The following is a 19,454-nucleotide window of genomic DNA, read 5'->3' as shown; positions in this document are numbered from 1 at the left end:
GGACAGTAAAACATACTGCGGCCATTGCTGATCAATATCTCGTCAGGCCAGGGTTGATCAGCAATGCTGTCGAAATCGAAATAAAATGCTCACCTGCAAAATAAATGTCATTTTGCTACAATATATAATGTTCATTTAAGATTGGAGACTGTAGATTTATTGCCTTCGCAATTATTTTCTAATTTAAGTAATATGTTCTAATTATTTACCATATATTTGAACAATTTATCATCATGTTTAGCATCGGTTTTCATTTGATTGTTTTTGATAAATGAGATTTCTGTGCTTAAACCATTGATAAAGGCAGGTCTGAACTGGTTTGAAGGGGGATACATCATGCAAAATCCACTTTTTTTAGCTCCTACTCTTAAATACTTTTTCTTGTGTACTTGGGGTCTCTAGGAGAGCAAGAAATCTAAATGAAGTCCATCCAGGAGCTGCCTATATATCTTTATATACTTTTTTGGGTCATATTTTTCAAGCCGTTTTGTTTTTCTCTGTTTAGTATAATTTTTTTCTTTTGAACAATTACTGTCACAGTATTTGCTACAGCACTGCTAAACAAGGTTAAGGACTTCCAGCTTATTGGTCTTGCAAATCTGCCATTTTTATTTCTCTGAGAGATTTTATAGTTCAAGCTGCAGGTGTCCAAAGCTACAAGTGGATACGTCTTTGGTTGTTTAGTACACCGTACCCCAGCATACTCCAAAAATGGTCGAAATGGAACGCTCTGCGAACGGAAGTGTGACGTACCTCCTTTAGATTTAAAGAGACAGCACCAAAACAAGATGCTCTCAGGCGCACCTCAGAACAGGTGTAAAAAGGGTGAACGTGGGGGTAAATTAATGAGGAATTCAGGCCACAGCATTGCAGTTCCACTTTATGTAGACCTAATCAGAATTATTGTAATGTGAAAAAGAAGAACTGAAAAGCATGATAGGTTGCCTTTAAAGTAAAGACAACTATAAAGAACTGTTGTTGTTGTTGTTTTTTTTTACATGGCATCAGTTCTTCTCCATCTGTTTGATTCTGAGCATTTGTGGAGAATTGACAAGCAGGGAAATCCCTGTACTGCCCTTATGTCTGCTAATTTATGGACAACTGTTTTAAATGACTCTTAGAAATGCTCTTTTTTGTCTGCATTCGCCCACCATCAGCTCCCGTTGCCAAAAGTCAGTTTTTCTTGCTTTGCAATGCTTTTGCCAGCAGAAACAGGATGGTTCTCAGTGGTTCTAGATGAATGTGGAACCAGTTAAGCATTTTAACAGTTTGTTGGAAAAATCACAGCTAAAAAAAAAAAAAAAAAAAAACGCCCTTCAAAATTTGGATTTTGAGCAATATCGAGCTCTATTTTTATGACTTAACACATTCTCATCTCACCATTTTTGCACAGACCCAATAAAAGAGACTGTAGCACAGATAGTAAAAAAATATCTGGAGATGGAAGACAATAAATAAGGAGAGTAAAAAATACCTCAATAAGTGTAGACAGGTAGACAGACAGCATGTGATCATTTCAGGTTAACTGGATCCTTTAACAGCGCAAAGACATGAAAAGAGGAGAGTAAAAGGTATGGGCAAAGAGAGGGCTGTCACTGGTTATAGCCTGGATGGTTTGTTTTTTATCCACGTTGGAGAATGTGACCCAATGGAAAACTTAGGTCAGATGCAGCAGCATTGTTTTGACATCCCAATCTCTCCTCTTGTGCTGCCTGCAAATCAAAAACATCTCAAATCTAAAGACTCACCGTCAGACAGGGGGTCCTGATGAAAAACCTGTTTTGCTTTTATCACAAGAAGTGTTACTTGCAATATATTTTTACTGAGATAAAGACACGTCACTGTTCTGCAGGGAACTTAATCTTGCAGCAGTCCACTTTTCTTTTCTTTTCTTTGCATATTTCGTCTTCTGTTGTTGCGCCCAGCTTTCTTCCACCGCTTCTCCTTTACATTCGCTACTCTCCCATCCACTTATGTTGCCAGTGGCCGACGGGGAATTGCTCCCTTCACTGATGGATCCTTTCATTCTCCCCTTTTAATCAAGCCTGTTAGTACTTCTTAATTAAGACATCACAGTCGTGTTTGATCACTCGCTCCTCTGTGAGAGGAGGGAGGGAGGGAGGGGAGGAAGACAGCGAAAGACATCATGAAAAGGAGCGCGTGTACCCTACCGGTCGCAGTTTTCTGCGTGTGTGAAGATGACTGAGCAGCTTCAATTGGAGCAGACACACCTCCTCCGACTCTTCTCTGCCAGCCCTTGAGGCTGGCGGTGTGTACTTCTCCCAAACCAACAGGCGTCAGCCTCCAGAGATCCATACCAGACAGATGGTATTGGAGGCTGGGTGGGATGGCTATCGAGTTCCCTACTGTCAGTATGTTGTGATGATCACACACACCAGGCTGTCGATACTCACAGTCCACTAATCAAAGAGTAAAAAAAAAAAAAAACAACAACACAAAGACGGTTTGGAAACGTCGGCTTTGCAGGTTATCATTTAGGACACGAGAATACAAACTTCCAAACAGTAAAAGTTATGCTGTGTTTTTTTTTTCCCCACCCTGCATCATACACTGACAGGACATTGAGGCTGAGGATTTTCTAGCAACCTGTCTTTGGCTCTCTGTGTTTACCCCTGTCATTCGGTACAGGTGGATATGAGTTTGTATGGACAAATACGGCTTTACTGTTCTTATAGTACACTTATTGTGGGTCCATAATGACAATGATGGGACCTCTGTGCTCAGGCGGGGAATGATGCTTAAAGAGGAGGACACAAAAAGCAGGGGTGGTTATTGAATACTTAGCAAAATCGTTCTGACCTATTTTCCTTTTCCCCAAAACAGACAGAAAGAAACCCTCATCTGTTCTTTGGGGAGCCCTTTGAATAACAGGGCAAAACTTTGGGGTTTGATTAACTCTGTGCCTTAATGGTGCTGAAGTACCAAAGTTGAACAAATAAAGGCTGAATCCTATTTATCCCATTTTCTGGCAACCGTTTCCGATAGTGGATAGCAAAGACATTGTTGACCGATTGTTTATACAGAATGTTACTTCCATCCTGGGTGAGAAATGAGAATGATTTAGGTTGATTTTACAGTAAATATTTTACTTATAACTCCTTTAACTTGTACAAATGACATAATGGACAGACACAGATATAAAGCAGAGGTACACCAAACAAACAAAAAAAGGAATATTGTGAGAAACGTCAATATTTTTTCACTTGCTTCAGAATGTGAAACTCATGTACAGATTCACTACACATAGAATGAAATTCTACACATTGGCTACAAGACTCTTAGCCAATGTGTAGAAATTGTCTGTACGACCTCAGTCCACTCCTTGTGAAGCTCCCCCAAATCCTTGAATGGATTTGTGCCTTTCCCTTCTCCACAGACACAACTGTGATGCACACTCGAAGGTTAAGGGCTAAAAATGAGGGGCAATAGGTAAACTGGGTTTTAGCTTTAATGTTTTTTTTTCCATTAGTTTTGCATTTTATTCTTCTCTACAAATTGCTGTGAAAAACTATTTATCCCATTACAGATATCTTATTTAGCTTTTTTCCTCATTTGTCCACAGAATATTTACCCAAAATCTGATGGGGATCATCAATAAGTTTATTGGCAAAAGGGAGATAGACATTTGTGTCCCACCCATGGATGCCAACTTTGTCCATGTTCTTTCTGATTGTAGAATCGTGAACACCCACTTTAACTGAGGCAAGTAAGGCCCGCAGTGGTTCAAATGTTGCTCTGGGTCTTTCTGTGACCTGAATGAGTCGTTGGTGGATCGGCTGCTCCTGGGAAACTTCACCACCAGTGGTTTCTCCCTTTGTGAATAACGGCTCTCACTGATGTTCACTGGATTCTCAAAGTCTTAAAAATATGCTATGAAATGCCACTACATTGTTTCTCAGCTCATCTTAAATTTCTTTAGATCTAGCTGTTGTTTTTTTTGTAATCCTTTAGACAACATCCTTTTGCCAGACGGTTCCATTTAAGCGATTTCTTGATTTCATAGATCTGGCAGTACTGATACCTGGCTGTGGCTGGACAAGCTGAACCAAGAGGTATCATGATTTAACAAGGACCGTTCATAACTTTTTCCACATAAGTTCATGTTTGTTTGGAAAGGTTTTTGGATGTACTAAGGTTATATTTGGCCACCATTAAAATGTGTTTGATGATCTAAAGCTTTTAAAGTAAAAAAAAAAAAGAAGAAATCTGTGAGGGATCAAATACTTTTTTAAAGCACTGTGTTTCAGCTTTGCTATTTATCAGACGGAAATATCGTACTTTTCTCCCATACTACAAACAGCTTATTGACATTGGTTTTAAAAGACAGAGTCTATGTGCTTAGGCAAAAAATATTTAAATAATAAATAAAGATAGAAATTCTAAGAAGTAAGAAAAAAAAAGAAGATATTACAAATTTCGGAAAATCCATGCAGCGGGTTTCAACATAAGATTTCTAAAAGCTGTCACTACCTCCACTTTTCTTTAAACTAATTTAAAATAAAGTTGTTTCCCATCCTTTCTCTCCAGGCGAATATTTTTTTTAACCCACAGATGAATCTGTTATTATGTCTCGCTGGTTACGGCTCCAGGTGCTCTCCAACACTTTCAATATTCCTTTCAGATTAATATTACGATTATAAAAACAGTGAACACATTCACTGAAACAACAAGCCGGCATGCGCTCTCTAACCTTTATTCTTAAAGCTTCTTGCTGCTCCCTGCGCCGCTGTCTGCTGGTCAGTCAATTAGCCCGTGAGTCAGCGTGCTCGTGAGTCAGTGAGATTAAGGTACAGTGCGCGTGTTGTTTTTCTGTGTGAGCTCGCCTGTCTGCATATGTGGCCCCCCTGGCATGTCCTGGATCCCCGTAGCGGGATGGGCAGCCATTTCTGCCTGGTTAGCTGATGGGGGCTGTTCTGCTTCCAGACAATTTAGCAAAGGAAACTCCTGCAACAAACATAAACAGACAGAGCCTGATCTGGGCAATAACGGCCAGTGCATACACAAAGAAAACCCACAAACACAGACAGGGGTGGCACATGTGTGGAACTGAAAGCTCCCATGTAGTTCAGGGGAGCTTCTCGCCAACTTTTCTGTTTTGACAGGTCCTCCTCCAGGAAAGTTGTGTCTTTGTGACTCCAGACATCGACGAAAGTCAAGACGCCGTTCCTCCTTTTCAGTCAGCTCCCTGTATGCCATCTACAAACAGAAGGTTCCTCTGGCCGGATCAGGGCTTGCAGCCTCTTTCTCTCTGTTTCTGTGACAAGAAGTCCGTTTGCCCCAAAGGTAAAGGATAGAAGGGTCAAATAAAGGGAGGATAGAAGCGGCGAATAAAAGAGAGCCGGAATGGATAACAGCTTAGATCCTTGGAGCGAGGCATGGACCTGAGTGGAGATGGAGCACTGGCATGGGGAATCAGAGCATTGCGTGCGTGTGTGTTTGTGTTCCTCTTTGGTCACTCTAGTTCAAAAGCTGAACTGCGTCCAAGCCGTGGTAATGATGCAGGCGGCCACATCAGACTACAATAACCATCAGTCTATCGCCGGCCAATTACTGTCCGCCACAATTATATTTCCAATTCAGAGGTAACAAGGGAAAGTGGCCCAACTCAACTAATCATTTCAAGCAATTACTTTTAAAACTAATTAGAATGTCAGGTTTGGCTGTGCGTGCTGGAGTTTGGGGGGCGGGGGGGGGGGAGGGAGGGGGCTTTTTGTTTGTGTTTTTGTTGCTGTTTTCACTTTGTCAAATGGATGGACTTGAAAGGAGAGACCAGGAGGAGGGGGCAATCGCGGCGAAAAGTGCAAGCCAAACGTGGTTCACAGCCACAGACTGAGCGACTTGGTCATTATGGAAGTTTTAGTGGGTTTGGGGAATCCATTGTGTAAGAGGAAAACGCTGTGTTAGTTCGGCTGATGCCAGGCACTTTGTAAAATGAGTTCTTGGTTGTGTCAGCCGAAGTGCTGTGAGAAAGCAAACCGACCACATTTCTCTTGGGCCCCTGAACTGATGAAAGGGGGATACAACAGGGACCAGAAGAAAAGGAAATTTGGGGGGTTTGCAGCTAAATTAATGCACACACAATTTATACATAAAGAAGATTCATTCAACGTTGTTTACTTATTTAATTCTGTTTAAAACATGTTCTGGGGTGCAAATATATGTATAGAAATAAAGGCATGCACTAATTTTATTGCATTTCAAACATTTCAGACATAACCCGTATAGTTTTGGTGTAAGACTGTGACTCTCGTCGTCATTTACCACTAAACTGAAATCTGTGTTGCCAACTGAAATTGCATGCGCTGAAGCTTCCTCCTGCATCTGGATGCCAATTTGTTCTGGCTTATATTTTCTCATTCAACAAGTATCAACTGTAAAACTAAAAAAAAAAAAATGGACGTTTAAGACAACCCTTGTGAGGAGAGAGGAGGTCAGTACAAACCATAATACTAAGCTGATGGTGAACTCAGTGTATCAGTTGTAGGACATTATAGTCTCCGTGCCCACCGGTGGTGTAGTAACATGAATATCAGTCATCTGAGAAGGCAATAAAGGATTTGACAACCATCTTGTACAAGACTGATTTAAAAATTTTACCCCAACACACGTAATCTCAAGGCACTTTATAAAAAAACAGTTTATTTCTCGAATCATACAGACAGATTGGTTAAATTTTTTTATTTTATTTTTTTATCCAAGGAAACCCAGCAGATTAAATTGAGATTTGCAGCATTCAGTTCTCCTAGACAGTGAGTTCTCTAGGACATGTAGAGACAGTGGAAAGGAAAACTCCCCTTTAACAGGGTGGAGTAGTGGCTTAGTGGTTAGCGCAGCATGCTTGCATTATGCGAAGGCTGCAAATACCCGGTTCAAACCCCATAGACTATGGGTCTCTGAGCAAGACCCTTGGTCCAAGATTGCTCCCTGGGCGGTGCAAAATAAGATGCCCACTGCACCCTAAGGGATGGGGGGCGGGAGGGGTAAATTCAGAAGACCTATTTTGTTGAAATATACAACTGCAATGACAAATAAAGATTCCCCCTTTTTAAGAGGAAGAAACCTCCAGCAGAACCTGACTCAGTGTGAATGACCACTGGCCATCGGGTTAAAGACAGAGCATAAATACCAAAAAGAAAACAAAAGCCCTGATCCAGGAGTACTTTCCACGAGGGCGAAAAGTAAAACAGTAATGGCAATACAAGCTTCTCTAGTGGCTTCGTCTAGACCAGTTTTTGAGTCTAGAAGATGAAAAAAAAAACACAATAGACCCAACCCAACTCTAGACTTGGGCATTTTTGCAGGCCTTTTGAGTCTCTTCTACTTGTGTTGAACTATTTAGTGGAAATGGCCAACTGAAAATTATATTGCTTCCTAAGCTGCTCATTTTTGAAGGCTTTAAGAAGCAATTTCAACATTTCCATGATGAGCATTCTCACTTCAGCAGTCAGGAGCTCAGCCAACTACATCCCCAGTTTAAAATGCCGAGTAATAACGCACTAATCTTGAGCAGAGGTATATAGGTTTGTGATTTTAGCAGTTTTAAATAAGAATGGATATGGTGGTGTCCAGATTTATTCATCCATCCATCCTTTTTGTAACACGCCTATCCCTTTTGGGGTCGCGAGGGGTGCTAATGCCTATCTCCAGCTGTCAACGGCGAGAGGCAGTGTACACCCTGGACAGGTCGCCACGCTATCGCAGCCATATACTCTCTCTCTCTCTCTCTCTCTCTCTCTCTCTCACTCTCTCTCTCTCTTCTCTCTCTCTCTCTCTCTCTCTCTCTTCTCTCTCTCTCTCTCTCTCTCTCTCTCTCTCTCTCTCTCTCTCTCTATATATATATATATATATATATATATATATATATATATATGAATGTATATATATAACTTTTTAAAAATGTATCTTAACTTTCCCTTTGTCCAAATATGTTAGAGAGGCATACAGATGTCCATTTCTTCTGTATAATGGTCACACAGAGTTTTTTTATGAAAAGATTAATTCAATAATATACTGAGATTATGGCAACTCTTGCAACTCCAGCTGCATGACTTTTATTCCCGCCTGATCGGTAAACGTTATGGAGCTCAGATGCTCATGCTGTAAGACATATATACAGTTTTTGTTGGTTTTGTGTAAGCTGTCACTTCATGATACGCTAATCATTCTTCTCTGCTTCTTGCCATTAATATTTCCACGTCCATCATCACAAAGGCACCCAGGGCTAAACAATTAAAACATATCTTACAAATTTGCATGTTTCACTGTTGGCTTTGGGTCACAAGTGTTCAGACACTCGCAAACACACAGGAAGGGAGCACAGGGATAAACGAAAACATAGTAAAATGCCTCTAGTAGTTGTCATAACCACCCGCCCCTGATGGAGTGATGCCTCATTAATAGACAGCTTGCAGCAACAGCATGGCGTTACCTCTCCCACTTTTACAGAGCAATTCTGACAGCTCTGATTTTATCAACAAGCTCAGTGGATGTGAAATAAGTCAGTTTGTTTATGTAGGGTCACAGCTCATAATATATTATTGTAATGGTTTTACATTTTAGCTACATTTCCCGGTATTAAGGGACTAAATCATTTTTTGTTCTTTTTGGTGAAAAAAAACTTTAGTGCTCTGATAGATAACAATATAAATACCAAGTAGTTTTGTTTGTGAAACCTTGCCTTCAAATCTGTTTAGTTAAAACATTCCTCAGAGCTTCAGGCACGATGAAGATGATTAACATTTGTTAAAACATTTTATTTGTTATTTTCTTAAACGACTGCAATGTCTGTAAGCTGTCCTTAGATAATACTGTTTCTGAACTTCAACCTGAATAAAGATTAATATAGATCGCTGTCTAAAACAGCTCAGTCTATTTTTATTGATCCATTTACTTTCCATCAAGAAGATAATATGTTTGGAATTGGGCCAAAAAAACAATCTGCTAGATAGTGTTGAAAATAGACACATTAAAAGCACTGAAACAACAGTGTGCTCTCCATTAATACATTGCTGTGAGCAAGTGTTGCTCCAACTTAAAATTTATTCTGTTTTTTGCTTTTAGTCACATAAAGATGTTGCCTATTATCAATCAAATTTTAGTACACAACTGGTATAATCTTACAACATACAATCTGTAGTTTTCAACTGATGATTTCATTTATTAAAACACTTAAATATAATATGTCTAACAACAGGAAGTATGCAAAAGATAGCAAAAAGCAGCACATCATGCCCTGATCTAAACATATTAGAAAGAAAGCCATTTCTAAGGCATTAGGACTCAAACAAACCACAGTGAGAGCCATTATCCACAAATGGAAAAACGTGGAGCAGAGGGGATCCTTGCCAGGAATGGCCAACCTACCAACAATAATCTAAGAGTGCATCAAAAACTAATCCAGGAAGTAAAAAAAAAAAAAACAGCTCAGCAGAACATTTAGAGCACTGGAGGCTTCACGTGCCTCATTTGATGTTAGTGTCCAAGATTCAAAACAAACACTTTGGGTACATTTTCTTTAGACTGGTGAGACAAAAAGGGAACATCTTAAAAGGATTGCTTTGTGTTTTAGGGCGACTGTGGCTTGATGGGTTGAGTAGTCGTCTGGCAATCAGAAGGTTGTGGGTCCGATTCCAGCTTCCCCTTGCCACATGTCGATGTGCCCCTGGGCAAGGCACTTAACCCCAAATTGCCTACCGAGCTGCGTCCCTAGTGGTTAGAGCAGCATGCTTGCACTCAGAGAAGGATGCAAGTACCCGGTTCGATCCCCAGCGCCTGCACTCTGGGTCCCTGAGCGTGGCAGCCCACTGCTCCCCAAGGGTGATGGGTTAAAAGTAGAGAACAAATTTCGTTGTAATGTATGTTTCAATGACAATAAAGATGATATTACTTTTACTATATTACATTACACCTGGCATCAATCTAACAACATTTCAAAAATGAAATCCAACAATGCAACATTGTGGCGGTAGTGTGACGGACCGAGGCTGTTTTGCTGCTTCAAGACCTGGGAGACTTGACTTTTGATGAAACCATAAACTGTACTCTCCAGCGAAAAATGCTCACAGATAACATCCAGGCTTTAATTGTGTTACCTTAAACTCAAGCACACTTGGCTATGGAGCAGAAAATTAAGATTTTGTAGTGTCCTAGTCAAAGTCCAGGCTTAAATCCAATTAAAACCTTGTTGCATGAACCTAAATAGGCCAGTCATACTTGAACCCCCATCAAGATTCCTCTGCAGCAACTTGTAAACGACTCATTATCACAGACACAACCAGTTTGCAAGGCGTTTGGGGTAATTACGTTTTAGCACAGGGAGAGGCTCTTCTAGGCAGCCCTTTCCAATTAACAAATAAAATCAACATTTGAAAACAGCTTTTCCTTTCCTCTGGTTGTCTCCCATCACTTCATCGTTTACAGCGTGTCACGTCATGCTCTGTTTTTTTAGTTCCTACACACCGCTTTGTTTGTTTGTTGCATTTCTGCCATTTAAGGCTGAATGACGGGTACAAATTAAACAAATTGAAAAGGGAGACGCTCATAACAATGTTTCATGCAATTATCAGCGTGCTAATTACTCATTTGGTTGCTAAAACAATTGTTATTTTTCTTTCGATTGCACCATCAGGGACGAGATTAAAACTATTTTTTTCGGTTTACTCCGTGTCGTCCAAGCTGATGCACAATTAGACGACCCTGTAACCCTCCTCTTATCATTCACCTCAGCACAACTGGAAATGATGCTCGCCTTCTTTGAAGAGCCCGTGACAGGACATTGAGCCCATTATGTTCACTGTGAGGATCTCCACGCGGAATTATTTTTCAGCGAGCACCCGATGACTGGGGGGGAAAAAAAAGAGTTGGAGGACGTAGAGAGAGAGAGAGAGAGGAGGAGCAGTGCTGGCTAAAAAGTGAAAAAAAAGGAGAGAGGTGCTGTGATTGACAGTTGTCTGGCCCCGTGCCTGCTGAGGTTGTTCCCCCCGTCGACTGCTATTATCAGCAGAAGGACTTCCCCATCGCCTTGGCAGCAACTGTGTCACCCCTCTCCCCTGGAGGATGCTATCCCATTTGGGAGGAGATGAATAGGGGTCCCCTCACCCTGTATGAGGTCTCCGTGGACAGAATCTTTACAGATGGGACACAGAGGAGTAAACAGACTTTATGTCGACACCTGCATCTCTACCTCGCTCTTCCTCCCCGTTTGCTATCAGTCTACATCATTTTGAGTGAAAGCGGGCCGTTGGACTTCGCATCGGTTTTACAGATTCCCGGCCTCGCAGCGGGAACAATCTGAGACGGCAATTACATCAGCTGCACGTCACTGTATGTTTTAACTCAGAAATATGACATCTCATTGTTCTTCTTGGAATCCACTCAGGGAAGCTTAGGTGCTCTGCATTCATCTGCGCTGCATGATGAATCAATGCGCTATAAATTTTAAATGATTTTTAAAAGGCTACGCATTAGTCCCTCGCTCATGTTAATTGAGAACTAAGTGATTCTGGCAGGTAAATGATGGAACAGCTCGTCATGACGTTTGTCCCCACTTTAGCCGCGTATCTGAGAGTATTTCTGGCGCACGGTTAATTGCCAAAGGAATGCAGACGACACACAGACACCTGCGCCGCGCAGTGATTGGCATGTTCAATGTGCTATGTGTAATACAAGTAAATCCTTCACTTAGGCAGGTGCTGGAGACAGAGACAGAGAGAAAACGCCAAGAGACACTGAAGGAAAGAAGAAGAAAAAAAATAAAAGAAGAATGAAAGCATGCGCAGGTGCCCATGGACGGTTTTATTAAATTTTGTTCTTTTGACAACCTGCAGCTGTGGGTGTGGGAAGCCCCTTGACTCAGCCTGAAAAATCTGAATGAGGTTTTTTTTTTTTCCTCTGACTCTCGGATCAGCTGTTGAGCAGGCCATCAGGAGAGAAAATCTGAGGCAGACCACATGACAGTGCAGACGGCTGCAGTTTGAAGCGTGTGCCTAATATTATCCCACATATGATTTTCCTCCATTAAAGAGCCATCTGGGTAAATGGTAATGCTTTTATCAGCAAGCATTGTTGCCTAATGGGGGCAGTGAGTGTGATAAGTACAGAGGACGGTGTCCCCGGTGAGAAACTATAGAGATGTTTTGTTCGCCTTATGTATGCCATGACACCTGAACCTCCTCACCTACTCTGTCATCCAAACTGTCAGTTCGCATCGACACTTTACCTGACCACACTGTGATGATCCCGAGGACTTCCTACTGAACAGAAACATGTGCATCTCAGTAATTTAGAATGTTGGTCAAATATTTAGTCATTTGTTTCACTTATATTCAGCTCAAAAGGTGAAACTCAAATATGGATTTATTCTAGATTGAGATATTTAAAGTGTTTCTTTCTGTTATTTTCATGATTATAGCTCATGGCTGAAGAAAATCCAAAATTCTGTTTCCTAGAAAATTAGTATATCATGTAATCCATCTATCTGTTGTCTATTCCTGCTTATCTTTTTTGTGTGTGTGTCCTGTCTGGCAATGTTGCAATAAAAAAGTGTTTAATTTTAATGCCAAAAAGAGCCCAACAGATTTAACATTCACAAGTGGAGCCTTACCGCTTTCGCTATAGTGCTCCGCTTGATTTATATATGCAATAAGCTTTATTAGAATTTATGCAGGGAATATTTCATGTTAAATGGACACAGAAACTGGAAGGTAGAAGAGGGGGGGAAAAAAGGAGAAAAGGTGAAAGAGACCTGTCCAGGGTGTACTCCGCCTCTCGCCCATTGACAGCTGGAGATAGGCACCAGCACCCCTCGTGACCCCAATAGGGATAAGTGTGTTAGAAAATGAATGGATGGATGGATGAAAGAGAAAGTGGAGACAAAGGGGAAGAACAATACAACATCCTCTAAATCTGCTTCTACACCTGCAAAGAGAGATATAAGAAGAACAGCACAACCAGCCAATCAAGTATTACAGTTACAAACAAGCAACGCCTTGATACATCACTGAAGAATATGCAGTATTATTTAATACAAAATCTATAAAGTGATGAAATGTATAAGGTGACAGCTGAAGATAATGTAGTATTGCAGGGGAGCTGGTACTGATCTCCAGAGGCCACGGCCAAAAGGCAAGGTACACCTGGATTGTGGTGAAGAAGGTGCACTAGGAATCTTTATAAACAACGTGCCCCAAATCCTAATATCTAATATACTAACTACAGTAGAATATACATTTAAGCTTTACAGAAAATGTAACTATTATAGCATACCAATGGAAAACAATACGTATGGCTTACACAAGGATGGGGAGGGCTGTTGACAATGGTACCTTCAACAAGGAGGATGAGTTACAAAAGCCCATTGTTTAGAAAGCTGGCTGCATTCAAGCATTTTCACAGGAAGCTGAGTGGATAGAAGAAATGTTGTAGCAATAGGTCATCTTCATGGAGATGCCTTTACCATTTTGTTGCAGCACTAGGTACCTATCCAGACTGCCCAAAGTGCAAATTTCACACCATCGTGGAACTTCATTGACCAGCAAACTTGTCTAACCTGAACCTCAAAGAGAATCTATGCTGTGTTGGCAGGAGTCGACAACGCAGACAACCTGAAAGCCACTATAAAAGCAACAGGCTTCCTTAACGCCTACGCAGAGCCCGGTTGTCTCTGTGCCACATTGTATTGATCTAATCATGCAAAAGGATCCTTGAAGTAATAAGTACAGACAATTTTTTTTTTTTTTTTTTTTTTACCAGCTCTAAGCCATAACTGTCAAAATTAATATAATACATGCTGGAAACATTTGAATCTTTACATACAGTACTGACTAACGTAGAACAAACAGAAATACAGTAACTATTCACTAATATTTTGAGTTATTGAGATCCGCCTGTGCACTGATTCACCCTCCGACACACACACACACACACACCCACACACACACCCAAACATATACTTTCTTACTCTCAATTTAACCCTGGTGTGTGACGGGGCCCATGGTAAGCTTCCTTGTGGGTGTTAATAGCCACTGGAGCAGATTTTTGTTTTGAATGCTCAATCTAGTTGCTTGCCGTCACTGCAACACATTAGCCATTTGTACAAATTCTGTCCACTCGCCCGAGCAGAAGATCCGGATGCATATTTAATGTTCATCTTCTACAGATCTTTTGCCGATCTGTTCCTGAAGCAGCGTCTTTTAGAAAGGTGACAAAACTCCTGCCTCTCAGAACCAAACAAGTTTGTCCTGCATAATGCCTCGTCAAGATAATGAGATGTTTTTTTTTTTTCTTTTTGGGGATGATTATTGTGTGTTGATGAAATAATTGTGCAATTAGCACCAAATCTTGGATAAGGTGTACCAATTAAAGGAGAATAAAAAGATCTCCCTAGATGAAAGAGCGCCCAAGCATATATTTCCAGGATAGAAAACGCAGCATCCCAGGGAGATCCAGAGAGGGGACGGTCGCTGAGAGTGTCTGTATTTAAGTACCTCAATCATGCACCTGTCACTCCGCTTCCTCACATAGACATCAGTGTTTACCGAAATGAGGGCTGACAGAAGACATCAGTGCTGGTTTGTGTGCAAACAGCTTGTGCGGACAGCCTAGTGAAGCCAACCCCCGTCCTGCACACTCATGCATTTCTTCTAGTTCATGGGAAATAACGCTTCTGACATTCTGAGGCAGGAGAGCTGTATATTTGTTAGGATGTAATTTTGCGTCATTTTGCTGACTCTACATGTGTAGGACACACCGTGGGCAGGGCCTAGTATTTATGGCCCTGCCCCTTACCATTCCATAGTGTCAGGCTAATTGTCACATTTACCTCAGGCCAGTGAAATACAGTCAGGAAACACATGAAGCATCTTGGTGTGTTGAAATGACCTTGAATGCATTTGCAATGGATCCCCTATTTGACAAAAAAAAGAAACGAAAAAAAAAAAGCAGAACAATTTCAGCATTGCGTATTCCAAGTCACCCGAACGAGATCTGAACGCAGGTTTCAGGCAAGGCTGGGTCCAAATCAACTGTGATAAATGGGCAGATAAGACAATCAGCGAGCGCAGTGACATAGGGCAATGTTAGCTGTCAGAGCAGCGTTCTGCTGCTGAGGGAGTTCAGTTGCACCCACAGTCCTGCAGGAAGGGATGGGAACGCCACTGGGAGTGGCGCTGTAGGCCGTGTGCGTGCACGCTTCTAAATTTCTGTTTATGCCCGCTTCTCTTTCTACTGCGTTGTATCATTGCGCACCGCAGAGGCCTGTAAACTTAGGGGTAACCTTTTCAGAGTTATAACGAGACAGTCTGTTAAGGACTTGTGTCAACTGATGCAGGAAATCACAATCCCCAAGCAGAAAGGAGAAAATGGGCAGCGAGCTGAGAAACTTGTTTCTTGTTGCAACTAAATGTGCTGTCAGTTGCTCATTAACGTACTTGCCAGCCTTTAGGCTTAAATGCCTACATGAGGCTAAACATACATTTAGTTCTCTGTTTTTAAACAGAGGCATGTCACAGCATAGAGGTTTCCCACAGTCCACTTGACTCACCTCCAGGACACAATAATGACTCTGATTGTTTGGCACTTATTTGTGCAAAGATACTAGGGTTCTTCTGCACGCAAAACTCCCACCAGTCCCCTACTTACCTCTTCATATAATAAAGCAAAAAAACAAACAAAAACAAAACAAAAAACTCTCCCTTACAATAAATCAAAGTGTTTTATGGTTATTTGATGGCCCCAGCACAGTCATCCCTTTTCCCCCCCTCACCTTCATACCACTCCTGCATCTCATCATCAGATTTAATATGCTCTGTTTTCCCACCTTGGGCGGGTGTTTAATGGTGTGGTCAGCCGTAAGTTTCATTCAAACAAAACTAATCATCAACACATAACGACAGCGGTGGGATATTGTTAATGTTCAATTTTAGGCCTTAGATATTTTAAAAACCACAACAAATGAGGCATTTGTGCAGGATCAAACGCTCACAGAATAGGAATGAGAAAACTCCCGAGACGTGAAATATTTTTTCTGCAGATTTTAATATTAAGTGCAGTGCTGAGGGTGAGTAAGGTATATGATCACCTGTCTGCAGTATTGGTAGTAATTTACAGTGAATAGGGAGAGTCTGTATTCAGAGAGGTGAAGCCTGGAGAAGACAATGCCAGTTTAGGAAATGTCGATATGACAATACTGCCACCTAGAGGTATTAGGAGGAGTAGGACAAGAATGCTGCTATCGCTGCTTAGTTACATTATGATAAGGCCAGTAGTAAATGTATTTGAAGCCACAACTCCATAAGAATACAACTTTCAGCATGGATCTCTTTTGAGAAACCAATTTTAGGCCTTTTAGCGACTCGTGAGCACCAGCATGAGCTCGTACATCAAAATAAAATAAAAAAGCAATTCTGGCTGCATTCTGGTAACATCAGATGGGTCAGCCACTGAATCCCATCTGCCCTGCACACGGTGACCTGCTCTCATTTGCAGTCAAACAGAGACAGAGATGCGTTATACGGCAAATTTAAAAAAAAAAAAAAAAAAAGGAAGAGAGAGGGCTCACCTGTGAACCAGAAATGGCCCGTTCAGGTGGGACCTGTTTTGACCTGTTGCCACAGGGACCCTAACAACGTGAGGGGGGGAGTGGCCATCTGGTGTGTGTCTCTGTGACTGTATGTGTGTGCCTTTGTTTATGTGTCAAAAGGGCAATAATGAACCAGTGAAATTCTCAACAGCTGTCACCATCCGTAGTTTAAAATCTTGTATTCTCATTTTCATACATTGCTAATTGATCTCTATGCATTTTTTCTCCTTTTTGCTTATTTCTCAACTTTCTTCTTGTGCATCTTCATACAGCGGAATATCATTGAAAAAAAGTCTGTAATTTAATTCAAACTCATAGATTGGTTTACTTATGAGTGGTACATGACAAATGCTTATTTCTCTTAAATTTCTATAATTTTGGCTGAAAGCCAATGACTTTTCCTTTTTATTTTAATATTATGAAATATCAAAAAATAAATATTTTTTTTTAAAACAGAAAATTCAGCCTACTAAAAAGTATGTCCCAGTACTGTTTAATATACATTGCATGGTCAGAGCTCCTTTTGCATGAATTGCTCCATCAGTGTAGAATGGCATCAAGGCGATCAGCCTATGAGCTTCCTGAGGTGTGAAGGCAGCCCTGGTTGCTTTGGAGCTTCAGCTCATTTGCATTGTTGGGTCTGGTGTCTCACAGCTGGCCTGACCGTTTTCTACCGCACTTTTTCCTTCCACCTAACTTTCCAATATAATGCTTGGATTCGGCACTTTATAAAAAATGCCATTTTCATTAGCAATGGTCTTTTGTGATATAACTTCCATGGAAGGTGGGAATGACTTTCTGCTGGACAACTCTCAACTCAACATGGTTGTGTGGGCCAAAACAACTCCAATCCACAACACTTAAATGTTTCACTCTGTGGGTAATTAATCCAAATTATAAATGCGCTTCCCTTTTTAAATGACCTACTAGAATTCATTTTTGTGATATTCTCATTTATTGAGATACCAAAAGTGAAATGCAGGAAGGTTATTGTTTTAACACAAAACTGCATCTCGTGCTGCATCTTAACAAATTAAGTTATGTTATTATTGTATAAGACAATAGATAGAGGTTATGAAGTGTATCGGTGGGTGTAATGCAAGTGAGAATTCATGAGAAGACAAGAAAGCTGTTTCAGCCGTCCTACTTCAAATGTAGTTTCTATCTCTGGCTTTAAACTACTGTTTTAGTTCTTTTAATCCCCAGCGTGTGCACTTACCGTCTGAATTGGCCATTTATGGCTTGATAGAAGAAAAAAAAAGAAAACCCTCTGACAATGACTGTGATTTGATCTTCTATTTCTTACAGTCAAAGGTCAGTCATTTCTACAGTTGTAACACTGATAGTCAAAACAAAATCACACACAGGAGTCGGAACAATAACATACACTGACTCAGACAGGGGATGACCTTTGCTGTTTGTGTGGAGGAGCTGGTTGTCTGACGATCCACACTCTTGCACACAGTCATATATGGATACACGTGGGTCTCATGAGAGCATTTGGGGGGGAGGAAAAAAAAATCTAATTTGGATTTTAAATTGGTTTGAGGCCTTGGGGCCTTGTTTGAGTCTGTGACTTGTCTATCTCTTGTTTCTGCCTTTCTAAGGTCATTTGGAAAGTGCTTGTTTAAGGATGAGTGATTAACAGAGATGTCCAGGGGCTTCAGACTCATCTGAGGCTTCCTGGAAAGGCAGGATAGACCTGCTGCTGAACAGCCAAGGCTTGAGGGCTTTGCCATCCAGGACAGTGGTTGATTCTTCTGTGGCCGCAGATCAAAGTAATGGAGGATTCTTTTTTTTTTTTTTTTTGTATAATGCATAGGATATATTTACCCAATAGGTCTTGATTGGGGTAATTTTGTAAACAGATCTATCTCTACAGTGATGCGTCCTCTGACCCGCGCCCTTTAATATCAGGAGACAGCATGTTACCACATTCAAATGACTGCACATCCATGCAAGCTAACAGACAAGCACTGGATGCAACAAAGTCCTCTCTTGAACCTGACATCCAATTTAACAAACACCAGTTTAAAGTCCTGTTGACAAGAAGCAGGAAGCGAGAAGCGAAAGAGGATATGACATGAGGAGAAATCGGCTCCTTCTGTTCCTTGTCACTCCAGATTATTGAAGACTTACCCAACATGCACCTGGGGGAATCAGTGTCTGTCCGCGCAAGTCTCTCTGTCTTATGTTGCTTTGCCTCTCTTTTTAAGAAACACACACACACGCACCCCACCCCACACACACACACATTTTCTTTCCTTATCTTTCCCTCTTTCCCTCCTTTATACCTAATCAAAAGCACACCATCTCATCGTGGACATCCTTATTTGCATTTTTTCCCCCCTTTTTTCCCAGGATGCTCCTTTTAATGTAATTTACATCTTTTATGTTCTAAAATGTCCAGAGTGGGCCCGTGCGTCAGTCTGTGTGCATTTCTACATGTGTGTACATGTGTGAGCAGATGTTTGCTTGAGGCGGACTCGCATGTCGCTCCCTGATATCTCAACGGGAATGTGGGACAAACTTGGAATCACAAAAGAACTTTGCATGGAGATGTATTCAGCAAAACACACACTGAATAAATAATAGAACCGCGCAGATCGGCTCAATCTCCATCACATCCAAACCTCCGCTTTTAGGACTCACTGTTCGTTACGTGACAATTTATTATAATTTGCATTATTTCTACGTGTTCAAGGAGGGGGAAAAATACATCTGTTAATAGCGTGAATCCCTTGATAACGTCCCCGCAGAATAGGCTCCTGCTTCCTGTCCTGTATTAATAGGATTCAGAAACACAGCTGTAGTTATTACAGTTATTTATACATTTTACCTCACAAAGCCAGCATAC

This window comes from Fundulus heteroclitus, chromosome 4 (assembly GCF_011125445.2).
Source record: "Fundulus heteroclitus isolate FHET01 chromosome 4, MU-UCD_Fhet_4.1, whole genome shotgun sequence".
Classification (NCBI taxonomy): domain Eukaryota; kingdom Metazoa; phylum Chordata; class Actinopteri; order Cyprinodontiformes; family Fundulidae; genus Fundulus; species Fundulus heteroclitus.
This window is presented reverse-complemented; position numbering follows the sequence as displayed.